Source organism: Trachypithecus francoisi, unplaced genomic scaffold (assembly GCF_009764315.1).
Source record: "Trachypithecus francoisi isolate TF-2019V2 unplaced genomic scaffold, Tfra_2.0 Lachesis_group8, whole genome shotgun sequence".
NCBI lineage: Eukaryota > Metazoa > Chordata > Mammalia > Primates > Cercopithecidae > Trachypithecus > Trachypithecus francoisi.
The window spans coordinates 102049051-102066652 of NW_022681473.1; positions in this window are offsets into that span (position 1 = coordinate 102049051).

Here is a 17602-nt window from a genome sequence, read left to right on the forward strand (position 1 = left end):
AGTGAAAATGGTAGGAGTAAAATCCTCTGAAAATTCCCTCCTCCCTAAAAGCAATGAGAAAAATGGCAAAAATGGTGAGAATCAAATTTTTCAGAACTCTGGAAATTAATCAAAAGTTGATAGCAATCTGGGAAGTCTTCATTCAAGAAAAAAAAAAATGACATAATTTTAGTAAGAAGAGTGAGCCTTGTGGCATTTTAACTTGTTACAATTCCAGCCCCCTCACCCCAACTCTGCAGTAGCCTTGATAACCAACAAACCACAATCACCATGGAAACCAGCAGCCTGGCAGCTACAAGAAGTGGTAGAACAGCCTTGGAGTTCCTTCAAATCCTCATTCCCAGAGAGTTGTAATTATTTGACCTGTCTAGTGGTTCCCTGGAAGATACCATTTGCAAGACTGTCTTTATTTCATCTGTCTCAAAACTTGCCTGGAGTGAACAGCTTTTTCTTCAAGGGTATTTGTTGAAAACAACTGGAGACAATTGTTGGACTTTGTGGTTGCCTAAAACAATGGATGACAGTTGAGGCAAAAAAAAACAGGCTAACCAAAAACCTTAAAAAGAAAATCTGGGGGAATAAAATATCTATAAAGGGCCTTGAGCCTTGAAAGGCTCTGAAACATTCCTAGGAATATAGAAAGCCATATGTACGCACAGGAGGGTGCACATGCCTAGGGCTGTGCACATTTGCAGGAAAAAACTAAGGAAGGTCCTGAGCTCTCAACCTGGGCTAAGCTTAAGGCTCTGCCCAAGCAGGAATGCTAAGGTGGAGTTGTCAAAATGTCCTGTCTGAGTGTTGAAGGCATGTTCCAACATACGCACAGAGCCGCTCTGCAAAAACAAGGTGACTTCTTGGTTCCAAACATCAAGGCACCCTCTGTCAAATTATTAGCTGAACACTAAGCAGAAATTTCAGTGGCCACACATGACAAAAATACAGACTTTGCAGGATTAGCTCAGAAAAGTCGCTAAACCCACAAAGAAGCAACATCAACAACAGCAGACCCCGAGGAAGGGCAAGAATCTTATTTCCAAAGTTGCTGTATCATATTATGTTATTTAAAATGCAGCTTTCAGTAAGAAATTATGAGGCACACAAAGAAACAAGAAAGTAAGGCACATACATGGGGAAAAAAATAATTGATAAAAACTCTCCCTGAGGAAGCCCATATATTGAACTTATAAGATGAAAACTTTAAATCATCTATTCTATATACATTCAAAGAACTAAAGAAAATCATATCCAAAGAACTAGAAAAAGGTGTGAGAATAATCTTATCAGGTAACAAATATCAATAAGGAGATCGAAATTATGTATTTTTTAAAGAACCAAATATAAATTCTAGAGTTGAGTAGTATGATAACTGAAAGGAAAAATTTACTAAAGGGGCTCAAAAGCAGATCTGAGCAGGCAGAAAAAAGAATCTGTGCATTAAAGATATGTGAATTGATATTATACAGTCTAAGGGATAGAAAGGAAAAAATAATGGAGAAAAATGAACAAAGATTCAGAGACATTTGAGATAACATCAAAAATATGTACTGTGTGTGTGTGTGTGTGTGTGTGTGTGTGTGTGTGTGTGTGTAATGAGCATCCAAGAAAGAGAGAAGCAGAAATAATATTTGAAAAAATAATGACCAAAAACTTTCCAAATTTGATGAAAAATATCAATCTGCACATGGAAAGAAACTCAATAAACTCCAAGTGGGATATATCAAAGAGATCCACACATAAACACATCATAATCAAATTATTTAAGGCCAAAGACAAGAAAGATTCTTGGAAGCAGCATGAGGAAAGCAACTTATCACATACAAAGCGATCCTCAATCAACAGTTTAACAGTTAAGAGTTGGCTTCTCATCAGAAACCATGGAAGCCAGAATGGCACATTCAAATTCCTTAAAGAAAAAGATTGTCAACCAAAATTCTGTATCTAGCAAAACTATCCTTCAAAAGTGAAAAAGTAATTAAGATAATCTCAGGTAGACAAAAACTGAGAGAATTCATTGCTAGTGAACCTATCCTACAAGAAATACAGTCATGTGCCACATATTCAACAGTGATCCCACAAGATTATAATGAAGTTTTTATACCGTATTTTTAATGTATCTTTTCTATGTTTAGATACATAAATACTTAGTATTGTGTTACAACTGCCTTCAGTATTCAGTATGGTAATATGCTATCCAGGTTTGTAGCCTCAGAGCAATAGGCTATGCCACACAGCCTAGGCGTGTAGTAGGCTATACCATCTAGGTTTCTGTAAGTACACTCTATTTCACACAGTGAAAAACCGCATAACAACACAGTTCTCAGAATGTATCTCCAACATTAAGAGATGCATGACTATACTAAAGGGAGTCCTTAAGGCTGAAATAAAAAGATACAAGACAGTAAATTAATCCATATTAAGAAATAAAAAATGCTAGTGAAGGTGGGTGAATCACTTGATGTCAGGAGCTCAAGACCAGCCTGACCAATATGATGAAACCCCTTCTCTACTAAATATACAAAAATTAGTCAGGCATGGTGGCATGCGCCTGAAATCCCAGCTACTCGGGAGGCTGAGGTGGGAGAATCGCTTCAGCCCAGGAGGCGGAGTTTGCAGTGAGCTAAGATCACACCACTACACTCCATCCTAGGTGACAGAGATAGACTCCATCTTGAAAAAAAAAAAAAAGTCAATCCCTCAAGAATATATAATAATTATAAATATATGCACCTGCACCTAACAGAGCCCCAAAATATATAAAGCAGAAACTGTCAGGGAAAAACAGACAATTCAACAATAATAGTTGGATACTTCAAAACCCACAATAATGGATAGAACAACCTACCCAGGGCTGCCCAGCTTGCCTCAACTTGCCATCCTCTTACTCATCATGAGTTGGCCCAGGTCATGGCCATGGTGACCAAGGCCAAGGTGACCACGTGCACCTGCCTACTCCTTGGATATAGCAGCTTATTTCTTTTTTTTTTAAATTATACTTTAAGTTCTAGGGTACATGTGCACAATGTGCAAGTTTGTTACATAGGTATACATGTGCTATGTTGGTTTGCTGCACCCATTAACTCGTCATTTACATTAGGTATTTCTCCTAATGCTATCCCCTCCCAGACCCCCCACCCGATGACAGGCCCCAGTGTGTGATGTTCCCTGCCCTGTGTCCAAGTGTTCTCACTGTTCGATTCCCATCTATGAGTGAGAACATGCAGCGTTTGGTTTTCTGTCCTTGTGATAGTTTGCTCAGAATGATGGTTTTCAGCTGCATCCATGTCCCTGCAAAGGACATGAACGCATCCTTTTTTGTGGCTGCATAGTATTCCATGGTGTGTATGTGCCACATTTTCTTAATCCAGTCTATCATTGATGGACATTTGGGTTGGTTCCAAGACTTTGCTCTTGTGAATAGTGCCACAATAAACATACATGTGCATGTGTCTTTGTAGTGGCATGAATTATAATCCTTTGGGTATATAACCAGTAAAGGGATTGCTGGGTCAAATGGTATTTCTAGTTCTAGATCGTTAAGGAATCACGACACTGTCTTCCACAATGGTTGAACTAGTTTACACTCCCACCAACAGTGTAAAAGCGTTCCTATTTCTCCACATCCTTTCCAGCATCTGTTATTTCCTGACTTTTTAATGATCACCATTCTAACTGGTATGAGATGGTATCTCATTGTGCTTTTGATTTGCATTTCTCTGATGACCAGTGATGATGAGCATTTTTTCATGTGTCTGTTGGCCGCATAAATGTCTTCTTTTGAGAAGTGTCTATTCATATCTTTCACCCGCTTTTTGATGGGGTTGTTTATTTTTTCTAGTAAATGTGTTTAAGTTCTATGTAGATTCTGGATATTAGCCCTTTGTCAGATGGGTAGATTGCAAAAATTTTCTCCCATTATGTAGTTTGCCTGTTCACTCTAATGGTAGTTTCTTCTGCTGTGCAGAAGCTCTTTAGTTTAATTAGATCTCATTTATCTATTTTGGCTTTTGTTGCCATGGCTTTTGGTATTTTAGTCATGAAGTCCTTGACCATGCCTATGTCCTGAATGGTATTGCCTAGGTTTTCTTCCAGCGTTTTTATGGTTTTAGGTCTAACATTTCAATCTTTAATCCATCTTGAATTAATTTTTGTATAAGGTGTAAGGAAGGGATCCAGTTTCAGCTTTCTACACAGGACTAGCCAGTTTTCCCAGCACCATTTATTAAATAGGGAATCCTTTCCCCATTTCTTGTTTCTGTCAGGTTTGTCAAAGATAAGATGGTTGTAGATGAGTGGTATCATTTCTGAGTCCTCTATCCTGTTCCATTGGTCTGTATCTCTATTTTGGTACCAGTACCATGCTGTTTTGGTTACTGTAGCCTTGTAGTATAGTTTGAAGTCAGGTAGCATGATGCCTCCAGCTGTTATTTTTGCTTATGATTGTCTTGGCTATGTGGGCTCTTTTTTGGTTCCATATGAACTTTAAAGTAGTTTTTTCCAATTCTGTGAAGAAAGTCATTGGTAGCTTGATGGGGATGGCATTGAATCTATAAATTACCTTGGGCAGTATGGCCATTTTCACGATATTGATTCTTTCTATCTATGAGCATGGAATGTTCTTCCATTTGTTTGTGTCGTCTTTTATTTTGTTGAGCAGTGGTTTGTAGTTCTCCTTGAAGAGGTACTTCACATCTCTTGTAAGTTGGATTCCTAGGTATTCTCTTTCTAGCAATTGTGAATGAGAGTTCACTCATGATTTGGCTCTCTGTTTTTCTGTTATTGGTGTATAGGAATGCTTGTGATTTCTGCACATTGATTTTGTATCCTGAGTCTTTGCTGAAGTTGCTTATCAGCTTAAGGAGATTTTGGGCTGAGATAATGGGGTTTTCTAAATATACAATGATGTCATCTGCAAACAGGGAACAATTTGACTTCCTCTTTCCTGATTGAATACCCTTTATTTCTTTCTCTTGCCTCATTGCCCTGGCCAGAACTTCCAACACTATGTTGAATAGGAGTAGTGAGAGAGGCATCCCTGTCTTGTGCCAGTTTTCAAAGGGAATGCTTCCAGTTTTTGCCCATTCAGTGTTATACTGACTGTGGATTTGTCATAAATAACTCATTATTTTGAGATACGTTCCAACAATACCTAATTTATTGAGAGTTTTTAGCATGAAGGGCTGTTGAATTTTGTCGAAGGCCTTTTCTGCATCTATTGAGATAATCATGTGGTTTTTGTCTTTGGTTCTGTTTATATGATGGATTACATTTATTGATTTGCGTATGTTGAACCAGCCTTGCATCCCAGGGATGAAGCCCACTTGATCGTGGTGGATAAGTTTTTTGATGTGCTGCTGGATTCGGTTTGCCTGTATTTTATTGAGTATTTTCGCATCGATGTTCATCATGGATATTGGTCTAAAATTCTCTTTTTTTGTTGTGTCTCTGCCAGACTTTGGTATCAGGATGATGCTGGCCTCATAAAATGAGTGAGGGAGGATTCCCTCTTTTTCCATTAATTGGAATAGTTTCAAAAGAAATGGTACCAGTTCCTCTTTGTATCTCTGGTAGAACTTGGCTGTGAATCCGTCTGGACTTTTCTAGTTGGTAGGCTATTAATTATTGCCTCAATTTCAGGGCCTGTTATTAGTCTATTCAGGGATTCAACTTCTTCCTTGTTTAGTGTTGGGTGGGTGTATGTGTCCAGGAATTTATCCATTTCTTCTAGATTTTCTAGTTTATTTGCATAGAGGTGTTTATAGCATTCTCCGATGGTAGTTTGTATTTTTGTGGGATCAGTGGTAATATCCCCTTTATTTTTTATTGCATCTATTTTATTCTTCTCTCTTTTCTTCTTTATTAGTCTTGCTAGCGGTCTATCAATTTTGTTGATCTTTTCAAAAAACTAGCTCCTGGAGTCATTGATTTTTTTGAAGGGTTTTTTGTGTCTCTATCTCCTTCAGTTCTGCTCTGATCTTAGTTATTTCTTGCCTTCTGCTAGCTTTTGAATATGTTTGCTCTTGCTTCTCTAGTTCTTTTAATTGTGATGTTAGGGTATCGATTTTAGATCTTAGATCTTTCCTGCTTTCTCTTGTGGGCATTTAGTGTTATTAATTTCCCTCTACATACTGTTTTAAATGTGTCCCAGAGATTCTGGTACATTGTGTCTTTGTTCTCATTGGTTTCAAAGAACACTTTTTATTTCTGCCTTCATTTTGTTATGTACCCAGTAGTCAATCAGGAGCAGGTTGTTCAGTTCCCATGTAGTTGTGTGGTTTTGAGTGAATTTCTTGATCCTGAGTTCTAATTTGATTGCACTGTGGTCTGAGAGACAGTTTGTTTTGATTTCTGCTCTTTTACATTTGCTGAGGAGTGCTTTACTACCAACCATGTGGTCAATTTTGGAATAAGTGCAATGTGGTGCTGAGAAGAATGTATATTCTGTTGATTTGGGGTGGAGAGTTCTGTAGATATCTATTAGGTCTGCTTGGTGCAGAGCTGAGTTCGAGTCCTGGATGTCCTTGTTAACCTTCTGTTTCATTGCTCTCTCTAATATTGATAGTGGGGTGTTAAAGTCTCCCATTATTATTATGTGGGAGTCTAAGTCTCTTTGTAGGTCTCTAAGGACTTGCTTTATGAATCTGGGTGCTCCTGTATTGGGTGTATATATATTTAGGATAGTTAACTCTTCTTGTTGAATTGATCCCTTTACTGTTATGTAATGGCTTTGTCTCTTTTGATCTTTCTTGGTTTAAAGTATGTTTTATCAGAGACTAGGATTGCAACTCCTGTTTTTTGTTGTTGTTGTTGTTGTTGTTTTTTGCTTTCCATTTGCTTGGTAGATCTTCCTCCATCCCTTTATTTTGAGCCTATGTGTGTCTCTGCATGTGAGACAGGTCTCCTGAATACCACACACGATGGGGTCTTGACTCTTTATCCAATTTGCCAGTCTGTGTCTTTTAATTGGGGTATTTAGCCCATTTACATTTAAGGTCAATATTGTTATGTGTGAATCTGATCCTGTCATTATGATGTTAGCTGGTTATTTTGCCCATTAGTTGATGCAGTTTCTTCCTAGTATTGATGGTCTTTACAATTTGGCATGTTTTTGCAGTGGCTGGTACAAGTTGTTCCTTTCCATGTTTAGTGTTTCCTTCAGGAACTCTTGTAGGGCAGGCCTAGTGGTAACAAAATCTCTCAGCATTTGCTAGTCTGTAAAGGATTTTATTTCTCCTTCACTTATGAAGCTTAGTTTGACTGGATACGAAATTCTGAGTTGAAAATTCTTTTCTTTAAGAATGTTGAATATTGGCTCCCACTCTCTTCTGGCTTGTACAGTTTCTGCAGAGAGAGCTGCTGTTAGTCTGATAGGTTTCCCTTTGTGGGTAGCCCAACATTTCTCTCTGGCTGCCCTTAATATTTTTTCCTTCATTTCAACCTTGGTAAATCTGACAATTATGTGTCGTGGGGTTGCTCTTCTTGAGGAATGTCTTTGTGGTGTTCTCTGTATTTCCTAAATTTGAATGTTGGCCTGCCTTGCTAGGTTGGGGAAGTTCTCCTGGATAATATCCTGATGAGTGTTTTCCAACTTGGTTCTTTCCTCCCCATCACTTTCATCTACACCAATCAAATGTAGATTTTGTCTTTTCATATAGTCCCATATTTCTTGGAGGCTTTGTTCATTTCTTTTTACTCTTTTTTCTCTAAACTTCTCTTCTCACTTCATTAATTTGATCTTCAATCACTGATATCCTTTCTTCCACTTGATCAAATTGGCTACTGAAGCTTGTGCATGCATCACGTAGTTCTCATGCCATGGTTTTCAGCTCCATCAGGTCATTTATGGTCTTCTCTATACTGCTTATTCTAGTTAGCCATTCATCTAATCTTTTATCAAGGTTTTTAGCTTCCTTGTGATGGGTTTGAATATTCTCCTTTAGCTCAGAGAAGTTTCTTATTACCAACCTTCTAAAGCCTACTTCTGTCAACTTGTCAAAGTCATTCTCCATCCAGCTTTGTTCCATTGCTGGTGAGGATCTGTGATCCTTTGGAGTAGAAGAGGTGCTCTGGTTTTTAGAATTTTCAGCTTTTCTGCTCTGGTTTCTCCCCATCTTTGTGGTTTTATCTACATTTGGTCTTTGATGTTGGTGACCTACAGATGGGGTTTTGGTGTGGATGTCCTTTTTGTTGATGTTGATGCTATTTCTTTCTATTTGTTAGTTTTCCTTCTAACAGTCAAGTCCCTCAGCCGCAGGTCTGTTGGAGTTTGCTGGAGGGCCACTCCAGACCCTGTTTGCCTGCGTATCCCCAGCAGAGGCTACAGAACAGCAAATATTGCTGCCTGATCCTTCCTCTGGATGCTTCATCCCAGAGGGGCACCTGCCTGTATGAGGTATCAGTCGGCCCCTACTGGGAGGTATCTCTCAATTAGGCTACACGGGGGTCAGGGACCCATGTGAGGAGGCAGTCTGTCCATTCTCAGAGCTCAAACACCATGCTGGGAGAACCACTCCTCTCTTCAGAGCTGTCAGACAGGGATGTTTAAGTCTGCAGAAGTTTCTGCTGCCTTTTGTTCAGCTATGCCCTGCTCCAGGAGGTGGAGTCTACAGAGGCAGCAGGCCTTGGTGAGCTGCAGTTGGCTCCACCCAGTTCAAGATTCCCTGGCTGCTTTGTTTAGCTACTCAAGCCTCAGCAATGGCAGACGCCCCTCCCTCTGCCAGCCTGCTGCCTTGCAGGTTGATCTCAGACTGCTGCGCTTGCAGTGAGCAAGGCTTCGTGGGCGTGGGACCCACCGAGTCAGGCATGGGATATAATCTCCTGGTGTGCCGTTTGCTAAGATAGTTGGAAAAGTGCAGTATTTGGGCAAGACTGCCCCATTTTTCCAGGTACAGTCTGTCATAGCTTCCCTTGGCTAGGAAAGGGAAATCCCCTGACCCCTTGTGCTTCCCGGGTAAGGCAATGCCCCGCCCTGCTTTGATTCACCCTCCATGGGCTGCACCCACTGTCCAACCAGTCTCAGTAATATGAACCAGGTACCTCAGTTGGAAATGCAGAAATCACCCATCTTCTGCATCGATCACACTGGGAGCTGCAGACCGGAGCTGTTCCTATTCAGACATCTTGGAAGGAGAGAGAATATAGCAGCTTAGTTCTTGACCAGTCTGGTCCTCCCATCTGCCCCTTTCATCTAGATTCTCCCTCAAGAAGGCTGGTAGTGCCTTAGGTGCTTAGTAGGGAGAGCTCATATCACTTTTACGCAAGTCTTGGCAGCCAGCATACTCCCTAACTCAGCCCCCAGCCCTGGCCATTCTCATCCCCATCAGGCTGGCTATGATTTAATCATTCTGGAGGAGGCTCTATTCAGACCTTTGGTTTCTAGTATAACATAAGTTATCCTATTAATCTCTATTAACCTGGATAATAAAAATGGAAAGAGATCACTAAAGACTCCGAAACAATGATTAAAACAAAGTACAGCTAACTGTCAATTATCCAGAGATGAATAAAGACATGGCAAGTATGAATACATTATAGTCCCTGCTCTCAAAGGAGTTTATAATCCAGTTGAGATGACAAACAAATACACCAACAGGAGTGACCTGAGAGGATAGGTGGTAAAAGTAGATAGTGTGGGCCCAAGTCGAATCAGCAGCCCTGAGTTCCACAATGTCATGCTGAGGTCATGGTTTACAGTGACCATATTGAAACACTAACCCCAGGAATAGCGTATGGTAGAATCTGCAGGCTGACAGTACCTAACCAGGCCCTGAAGGAGTGGCTCAGAAGTCAGGTTCTGCTGGTGGGACAGGGTTTGGAAAGGGCTGGCAGAGGAATGACAGAAGCTCACCAGGGAAAGGAAGGCTGAGACAAGCTTATTTCCAAATTTTCCAGGGCAAGCCCTCGCCAGTGAACCCTGAGTTTGCTCTGGACTTGGTTTTTCCTATTGAAGATACCCAAGAAAGCATCAGGCAACATGTCTGATCTTTTTCCTCACAGTTTTGGCCCCCAGGCCAATCATTCTTAACCCTGGGTGGCTCACTGGAATCCCCTAGGAAGTTTGTTACTAAAACACTCATCCCTTGGCCCTATCTGAAACTCCCTGAAACATCACCCCTCTAAATGGGGGTCCTTGTGTCTGTTTTTACCCTGGTGATTCTGGGGAAGCACTATCTCAGCTAAGCCTCTCAGTCTTCTTTAGGCCTAGTAGCAGCAGCACGAATTGGAGGAGGGAAAGTTGTGTCACAAAATAGCTATTTTTAAAATCATCAGTTACCCTGAGTACCTTTCCATGGTACATGGCATGTCATCACCTTGGACAGACACGTCATCTTTGCAAAAAGAACAGTGTTTCTCCATCAGCTGCCACATAGCCAAAATTCTACCCAAAGAGATCCATTGTGTTGGAGTGAGGCATTGTGTCCCCAGTGTCCAGCACAATCTGGTACATAGTAGGCATATAGGCCAGGATAGGCCAGGTTATGCTGCAGCAGGGAGCACCTCCCAGGTTGCAGTGGCTTAAAACAACAAAGGTTTATTTCTTACTTATGCTTCAGGTTCACAGGGATCAAGCTGGGGACTTTTGTCCACATATCCTCAATTAAGAACCCAAGACAATAGAGTAGCTTCCATCTGAAATGTTACTGGTCACAATGGCTGAAAGAAAGAGGGTTCTTGAGGGCTTCACACTGGAAATTAAATGCTCTGGTCACTTACAGTTCATTAGCCCAAGATGTTACATGCCTCTGCCCAACCATGAGGAGAACATGAAAATGCAATTCTACAATATGCAATGAAGCACAGAGCCAGAAATACTTGGTGAAGAGCACTAGTAACTACCACACTGGATATTCAATAAATATTTATAAAATAAAATAACATATGAGTAGAAATCACTTTACAAGACAAGATCATTAAGTACACCTTTACCCCACAATGACATTTTTTTCCCCTGGGATAAGAAAGAGGTAAGTGAAAGCAGGACTAAATGATTGAGCACACAGCTCTCCATCTTTTCCGTCACCCTGGTTGGCACAGCTCCTAGGGACTCTCGCTGGCCCTCTTCTCTCTGCCAGAGTCCCACTTCTGGAAAAAGGTAGCTCAGTTGCCCTGAGCCTCTGTAAGTCATGTTTGAATAGTGTGAGAGATGACTCTGGTGTTGCATGACAGTGAAATACTCACAATTACAGGGAGATCAGGAGCTGCTGAAACCAGCTCTGCTCTCCTTCAAGAGCAGATTTTAGATTAACCAGAGGTGGTTTCTTTCTTCCTGACTACCCAATTCAATGCTATCCCTATCAAGCTACCATTGACTTTCTTCACAGAATTAGAAAAAATGACTTTAAATTTCATATGGAACCAAAAAAGAGCCCACATAGCCAAGAAAATCCTAAGCAAAAATAACAAAGCTGGAGGCATCACACTACCTGATTTCAAACTATACTACAAGGCTGCAGTAACCAAAACAGCATGTTACTGGTACCAAAACAGATATATAGACTGATGGAACAGAACAGAGGCCTCAGAAATAACATCACACATCTACAACCATCTGATCTTTGACAAACCTGACAAAAACAAGAAATGAGGAAAAGATTCCCTATTTAATAAATGGTGTTGGGAAAACTGGCTAGCCACATGCAGAAAACTGAAACTGGACCCCTTCCTCACACCTTATACAAAAATTAACTCAAGGTGGATTAAAGACTTAAATGTACCCAAAGCCATAAAAAACCTAGAAGAAAACCTAGGCAATAGCATTCAGGACATAGGCATGGACAAAGCCTTCATGACTAAAATGCCAAAATCAAGGGCAACAAAAGCCAAAATTGACATATGGGATCTAATTAAACTAAAGAGCTTCTGCACAGCAGAAGAAACTACCATCAGAGTGAACAGGCAACCTACATAATGGGAGAAAATTTTTGCAATCTACCCATCTGACAAAGGGCTAATATCCAGAATCTACACAGAACTTAAACAAATTTACAAGAAAAAAACAACCGCATCAAAAGGTGGATGAAGGATATGAACAGACACTTCTTAAAAGAAGACATCTATGCAGCCAACAAACATGAAAAAATGCTCATCATCACAGGTCATTAGAGAAATACAAATCAAAACCACAATGGGATACCATCTCGCACCAGTTAGAATGGCGATCATTAAAAAGTCAGGAAACAACAGGTGCTGGAGAGGATGTGGAGAAATAGGAATGCTTTTACAGTGTTAGTGGGAGTGTAAATTATTTCAACCATTGTGGAAGACAGTGTGGTGATTCCTCAAGGATCTAGAACTAGAAATACCATTGACCCAGCAATCCCATTACTGGGTATATACCCAAAGGGTGATAAATTGTTCTACTATAAAGACACATGCACATGTATGTTTATTGCAGCACTATTCACTATAGCAAAGACTTGGAACCAACTGAAATGCCCATCAATGATAGACTGGATAAAGAAAATGTGGCACATGTACACCATGGAATACTATGCAGCCATAAAAAAGGATGAGCTCATGTCCTTTGCAGGGACATGGATGAAGCTGGAAATCATCATTCTCAGCAAACTAACACAGGAACAGAAAACCAACCACCATGGATTCTCACTCATAAGAGGGAGTTGAACAATGAGAACACATGGACACAGGGATGGGAACATCACACACTGGGGCCTGTTTGGGGGTGGGGGGCTAGAGGAGGGATAGCATTCGGAGAATACCTAATGTAGATGATAGGTTAATGGGTGCAGCAAACCACCATGGCACATGTATACCTATGTAACAAATGCCCACATTCTGCACATGTATCCCAGAACTTAAAGTATAATTTTTAAAAAAAGTTTCTTTTCTCTTTCTCACTGCTATGCCCTTCTATTCTAGATAATCTATTCTGGTTTGCCCTAGCCATTTCTCTGGTTTGTGCAGAATAACCACTCTAGGATAAGGCAGGAGTCTAGATGCAGAATTAAAGGAGGTACTCACTAGCAAGTGGACTGCCAGCACTTGAATAGTCTAAGAGTGAGGCCTCCTTAAATTGTGTGCCCTAGAGTGCCCTATCTGAAACTTACCAAAGCATAACTCCTCTGAATGGGGTCCTTGGGGTCTGTATTGTCACCCTGGTGATGTGGATGTAGCTTCACTCTAGTCCTGGCCCTGCTCCCCTGCCTTCTCCTACTGATGACTCCCTGTCCCACCAGGCCCATCTGTGGATGAGCTTTGAAATTCTTGTTTCCTCTCCTCCTTCAGTCACTGTTTTGATATTTTTGAAAACATTAAGGCTTTTTCTCAACTGTCCTTCAGATGGATCCTGCCACCTTTAGACAGGTCACAATCTCTTTCTCTTTCACCCAAGCGGAAATACCCAAGTTCTTCTAGTTCATGCAGAATTATCAGATTTGGAAAATTTGTTGATAGAGACCATTGAATCCACCACTTCTCCTATCAGAGAAAATGAGGCCACAATAGGTGAATATGCCACAGAAATGTGGAGGCAATTCAAGTCCAGGTCTCCTGACTCCTGTCCAGGATCTTTTCCTGTTTTCATCCCACACATGCCACATAAGTCATGTATTCACTGAATAGGCAGGCTGGAAGAGAAGAAATTCCATCTGTGGACCACAGCTCTGGCCAATGCCTATGGAGTTCCATCCTGCTCATGATCTTCTCTTCCTGTCAGTGGACAACAACTTCAGCCCTTGTCTGTGGATTCAAGGTTGCCCATGACCTTCTCCATCCTGATTCCCTGCACTGTGAATTTCTGACTTGCTTAGACAGTCCCCATAATCACATGAACCTCTTGTAATCTCTCTCTCTCTTTCTCTCTCTCTCTCTGGAAATGTTGGAGGTTGGTGCTCCAGGTGGTGGTGATGAGAGAGCATGGGTCTGAAGAGATGAAAACTTGAGAATCGGAAAGCACTGTACATCACCCTTGGTCCCATGCCATTTCCCCATTTGTCTTCGTCTCTGTCAATAATGTGTCCCTCAATCTCATCTAGTCTCTATCTGTAGCAAGGTCCTCCTGCATCCACAATATCCCCAGTTCCGTCAAACAAGTCCCCAGCCCCTTCAAGTTCAGTTTGTGTCATCCCGCTTGGGTTAGTTTAAGCCACCAGACCCTGTGCTGTCATCCCACAGCCTAATGGGGCCCGACCATACGCTCTTTCCATCCTGCCTTCTGGAGAGTGGTTTTCTCAATGAAGAAATGAATGATTCAGAAGTCTAATAAGAGAAAAGCTTTAAGGAACGAAAAATTAGGAAAATATTCCATCCAGTTTACTTATTCCAGATCCAGACCATTACTGTATATTTATAGGCAGTGAACAAACCCCGAGTGACTGTTGCCATTTTACTTGCTTTAAATACCAAAAAAAAAAAAAAAAAAGGATAAAAGTATATTTAAAATGAAAAGAAAAACTGTGTGGTCTTATATAGTAGCTGCCTTGAGTAGCATATTGCATTCTTTTTTTTTTTTTTATAGTTTTGGGAGCAAGTGTTTTGGTTACATGGATAAGTTCTTTAGTGGGGATTTCTGAGATTTTGGTGCACCCATCACCTACCCTCCAGGAGCTTATAGTCTAACTCAGTCAAGCCAACAATTCTAGTGCAGTCTCTAATGGGAGAAGAACAAGGTGTCCTTAGCATGGCATGGAAGGTTCTTTCTAGGTACCCAACATACTTTTCCAGCCTTATCTTTTGTCCTCATCTTTAGCCCCCCTCCATAAGCCAGCCACTTGTTGTTCCCAGAATATCTCCAAAATAAGCCATGGCTCCTTTGCTCATGCTGTTCCCTATTTCTGAAATACCCTTCTGTATTAGTTGTTCTCACATTGCCATAAAGAACTACTTGAGACTGGGTAATTTACAAAGAAAAGAAGTTTAATTGACTCACAGTTCTGCAGGCTGTACAGGCAGCATGGCTGGGGAGGCCTCAGGAAACTTACAATCATGGTGGAAAGTGAAGGAGAAGCAGGGCATCTTACATGGCCAGAGAAGGAGGAAGAGAGAGTGAAGAATGAGGTGTTAAACACTTTTAAACGACCAGATTTCTTGAGAACTTTTATCTCGAGACAGCACTAGGGGGATGGTGCTAAGCCATTAGAAACTATCCTCATAATCCAATCACCTCCCACTAGGCCTTACCTCCAACACTGGGGATTATAATTCGACATGAGATTTGGGTGCAGACACAGAGCCAAACCATATCACATTCCTTCTTTAGTTATTTTACTCCAGCAGTCAGTCAATATATATTTATTGAGAACATTCTATGTGCCAGGTACTGTGCAACACTGAAGACACAATGGTGAGCAGAGACATTCGTGAAACAAAGGACCACATAAATGCAAATTTATGACTTTGATAAAGTGCTATGAAAAGTATGAGGTGCTAAAGAGAGTACATACCAGAAGTCTGACTGAGTCTGAAGACTCAGGAAAGACTTCCTCAAGGAAGGCAGATTCAGCCGGAATTTGGGAGAGGACAGTGAGCTCCAGACAAAGGCAAAGGCAAATTTTCTGTGTCAGGAGAGAGTGTGGTGCCTCCAAGGGATTGGAAGCAGCAGAGCAGGGCAGCAAAGAAGAGATTGTGGAACGGAGGCTGGGGCAACGAATGGGCCAGGACAAGCAGGGGCTTTAGTGCCACAGTAAAGATCAGTCTTTGTCCCCAGAGGAATGAAAACCATTTTTAATAAGCAACCTAAAGACATAATCTGCTCACCACCATCCTTTAAGACCCAGGTTAAATGTCCCTCTCCCTTCCCCAGTGCCCAAGGCAACCCTCGCACTGTATAGCCCCCTCTGGAAAAGCACACACCATGTCATGGTACATGGTGAGGGTTAACTGTATTTGACTCAGTCAGTGGTAAGTTCTCAAGAGCGGACATCCTATCCTCTTTATCTTTGTAACCTCAACTGCACACAGTGCCTAGAATGTGGCAAGGGTTCCATAAAGGTTCATTGAATCAATCAACTGATATGTGCGGATGCTGGTCTGTTTTAAATTTTTTCTCCCCCCTCTCTTCCTGCTCGAAAGTTCCATCCCCAACCCCTCACCCCATTGCCAACAGTCTCCCTGCCTCCCTTCTCTCCCCAACACCACCCATCCCCCATGTGGCTACCAGGTTTCCTTCCTAAACAGGTCAGAGCAGGCCACTCTAATCCTTACATGAGCCTTCACTGATTTCGCCATTGCTGGCAGGATCAAATTCAAATTCTTCAGGCTAATTATCCAACGCATTCATGACCCAATCCCAAACTTATCTTCTTGGCCTCATGTTTCATTGCACTCTTTCTTCCCTGTACTCTATGTTCCAACTGCAAAAAAGCTCTAGAATATTCCTCAAGTCAAACACCCACTCCCACCTCCATGCCTTTGCTTAGGCTGTGCTCTCAGTCTAGAATGTTCTTCCCTTACGCTTCCCTAATTAGAAAATTACTGGTGCCTCAAGATACAGCTGAAACACCAACCCACCTAAAGCCTCTCCTCTCATTCCCCAAATCCAGAATTAGTAGCTTCTGTTTGTACAGGTATATTTATTCCTAGCACCTTTCCTAGGTGTGTAAATGGCACATCATAGTTCTCAAATTAAAAAACAAAAAACAAAAGCCCCATTCTGTCCCTGTGCTGCAGTCTCCCTGCACCAGCCACCATGGCAGCCACAAAGAGTGGGAGAAATGGGAAAGCAGCTTTCTCCTCCCACGCAGGAGCATGCATTCCCAGGAGGAAAGGGAACACAAGGCTTCCCTTGTTACAATATACAGACAAAAAATGACCCAAGTTGTATTCTAGGAAATTATTTCTAAGCCTACAAAGAACCATCCATTGTTTCTAGACTATTTTTTCTAGCTCAGAGATAAAATATGAAGTTTATAATTTATATACTATAAATTAAAATGCCCCTCCCCCAAACTGCTGATTTTATACAGCAGTTTTTTACTTTGTTTAAAAACCATTTACTCTGGGAGCCTTTCAAGTTTATATTTAAAGACTTAAGCTTATAAAATACTCAGCTGACTACGGACTATGAGAACAAATCCCCAGAATCAGCGGTGTCAATATCAAACACACAAGACATTTTTCATCTGCTTTAATTAAGACACAAAGCAGCAGCAAAAAAATATTAATCATGCAGTTGATTAAAAATAACTTCCTAAACATCTGCTCTTGGTAAATAGCTATCTAATACTTTAAATCAATGTTTAATGACTGGCCTAAGTGTAAACCCTTTGTGACTCCCATAAAATAAGTCACTCCATGTGCAATCTTTTTTGATACCCCCATTTTCACCCAATGGTCTTTTCTTTATTCTCCAAGACTGGCTTTCATCAATCATTCCAAGTCTTCTATGCCTGTTTGCATACAGTGCAGGCTAGACTTCGGACAAAGTGCTCTGCACTCCTGGAATTAACAGTCTGACTCAGACATATACATGCAGAACATACAGACATCAAAGTGATCCCAGTCATATGGTAAACACAATACAAGCAAAATCCGTTTACTTCGTTTTTCCATCAGCTCGTGCTAGGGACAGCTCCGTTGAGGTTTACTCTGTCTTCACGACCATCCTGAGAGGTAAGCAAGCCAGGGATGTCTGTGTCCATTTGATTAG